The 2,729-nt window shown below is 41.2% G+C and overlaps 1 protein-coding gene across 3 annotated transcripts in view; it reads left to right on the top strand.

Moving 5' to 3' along the window:
- Positions 1-1,658: 1,658 nt before the first annotated feature.
- grap2b (GRB2 related adaptor protein 2b) overlaps positions 1,659-2,729 on the top strand; it is a 9,982-nt gene continuing 8,911 nt past the window's right edge. The window contains exons 1-2 of one of the 3 annotated variants that reach the window (XM_042703538.1): positions 1,659-1,994; positions 2,089-2,184. The gene's annotated coding sequence lies outside the window, so the exon portion shown is untranslated. Of the gene's footprint in view, positions 2,189-2,729 lie in introns of all 3 variants that reach the window. The other 2 variants (XM_031562205.2, XM_031562206.2) reach the window with 2 other exon arrangements.

The raw sequence follows: 2,729 nt of genomic DNA, 5'->3' as shown, positions 1-2,729 counted from the left end.
CTTAATTAATTTAATCGTTCTTTTATTCTCTCTCCTTTCTCTCTCTTGTCGTAAGACATTGACTATGACATCTCTGATTTTCCTTCCTCTTGTTTGCAGGTCTCTTGAAAACAAACCGGCTTAACACACTGAACAAACTTCATCTGTCTCAAAAATCATCTGTGCTTTGGCTTTCTCTCTATTGTCTGTAGATGGGGGGGGGGATGATGGTCCTGATGTTCCAAATCATCAAACTCTGTCCAGCCTGGCTCAAGAGCAGGCATCAGAGGTGCTGGAGCAGCACGCCAGCGCACCACTTTCCCCCCCAGAGACTGATAACACAACACCTGGGCACATCCAGCTAGCATAGCATAATCGCTACATGGCTTGGCTTTGGATGACATATGTTTTGCCAATGTTCGTTTGTTGATTTGGTTTGTTAACTGGATATTACTGTTGTGATATTCTTGTTCATAGTTAGGTGATTTAGGTAGCCGCTTCGCCAAACCGCTACATTGATGTTAGTTATAGTTATAGCACCCCGACACAGGGTCTTGCATGCAAACTAACTATCTTTTGCTCTAACCTGGCACCAGTATCGTACACAGACTACATTCACATCTGTTGGCCTTGAACATAGCTACACAGGCGGAGAGGACACTCATAGCTTCCGTACTGGACATTCCTACTCTCACCCGAGCACATACAGAACATTCAAAAGCAGAACAAAGGAACAGACTTTTGGTCACAGGCTCACACACTCACTTACTCACACTCACACACACTCACTCACTCACTCACTCACACACTCACACACACACACACACACACACACACACACACACACACACACACACACACACACACACACACACACACACACACACACACAGACACAGACACAGACACACACACACACACACACACACACACACCCCCCATTAGTTCATTAGTTAGATACATCTAGTTAGATGTTTTCCTTTTAATAGTTTTCTAAATAAATGCATTAATTGTCTATTTAATGTTGCACAATAGGAAATGCTGCCAACCTCTTCTATTCAGAACTCACAAGACCTTCAACCTTTACTAGATATTGATATAGTAATTTGTAATTAAATGATTAATCAGAGTTACAAATTGATAGTATATTTTATGAGAATGATTTATGAGACCGATTTGTGATTTTTAGTTTTGACCACCTTGGTAGACACCATGCTGCATCTAGGGTTAGGGCCTTTATGTGTTCAACTGAATTTATCTGTTGGTGTGTTTAAATATTTAGTCGGGTGAGATCACCAACATTTTATTGGTGCCATTCTCAGGATAGCGCCAACATTAACTTGGTGGCCATCGTGAGGAGAGTTTCATCATGTATGCAGAATTGCACTCACATTTATTTGGCGCATGTCCACAGAGATAATCTACCTACAGTCATTGGTGCCTTCCGTGTGAAGATGGTGACCTGTTGTCCTTACATACTGTATATTTCTACCCTTGTGTGAGGACAAAGCCAATGTCCTTACATCATAGATGCACAAGTGTAAAAAAAGAAAACAACAAATCCCTTTTACATTTCAGCAATCGAGGCTCAATTCAAGTGTACCACGTTTAATTTATAGTCATGTGCATCTTGGTTGAAAGCAACTGTCGTTGTGTCACTGTGGTCATAAATATCTGTATCTACACCTGCAGCTTAAAATGTAATTTATATTTAAAGTGCCGTTTTTGAAGCATTGCGTGGCTGTTTGAATTTAGCAATGGAAGATCCTGACATGATCTGCCACACATTCCCTTGATTCGGGTGAGAGACGATGACTGAGGCGGAACAGCGCCCTTCTGTAGCAGTAGGAAAGGTTCAAGTCATGCAAAACATCGCAGTAAGCAGGATATGCAGTTTAACAAGGGGAAGTGGCTCAGAGATTAGTCTCCTTCCGTCAGTAAATGCACCTGCCCTTTTCGCTTTGGCGCTTCGATATGAAAACCGTGGATGACTTAGTAACTACCTTTGAATACATGTCAGTTAAATAGTAATTATAAGAACTCATATTGGTTCATATAGGTTCAGTTAATCATCACACGCCGTGTCTTACAATTGTACACCCTTTACAGAGAAGCCAGGAAAAATAACGTATCGAGTGGAGGAGGACTTGGGCTAATTGTGCGCACATCGTGTTGATGTTCTTGCTGTTGGTAAAGTGGTACGTGGTAGGTAAGGACAAACCCTTCATGTTTTACAATGCGTTATTTTATAATGCCTTACAGGTGTTCAATCACCTTCTCTATATTGATCGACGTGTGGTTAACACCAACGTTACACTGGCGTAAAAAAAAATGTCTGCTTTTATTATTTACGTCTATTTATTGGGGTGTTAAATTAAACGTGTTTATAGTTAATAGTTTCATGTGTTGTTATATATTGCTGCTTCATTACTCAATGGCGACGCGGTCGCGAACGAATGCCATATGTCATGGTATTCTGCAGGTTAGACTGTCATAATCAAATAAATAGATCGTATGTACAATTTGAATGATCCGTGGACATATATATTTGTTTTTTCACTGGGTCAACTTGTGTTGGGTTTATGTGCGCATGTTTCAGAGCGAGTTTGGGTCTGAAATGGGGACAGGGGGGGTAAGTTGACTGTAGTGAGCCCACACACCAGCGACGTCTAGTCTCCAGTCGTGCCAATGAGCCTGTCTGGTGTTGTAATTAAAGTCTCCACATTTGAATAGGCTAAACTATGCAAAGC

This window comes from Clupea harengus, chromosome 24, assembly GCF_900700415.2.
Source record: "Clupea harengus chromosome 24, Ch_v2.0.2, whole genome shotgun sequence".
Classification (NCBI taxonomy): Eukaryota; Metazoa; Chordata; class Actinopteri; order Clupeiformes; family Clupeidae; genus Clupea; species Clupea harengus.
The sequence above is the reverse complement of the archived record's forward strand: the minus strand, read 5'-3'. Positions and strand labels throughout refer to the sequence as shown.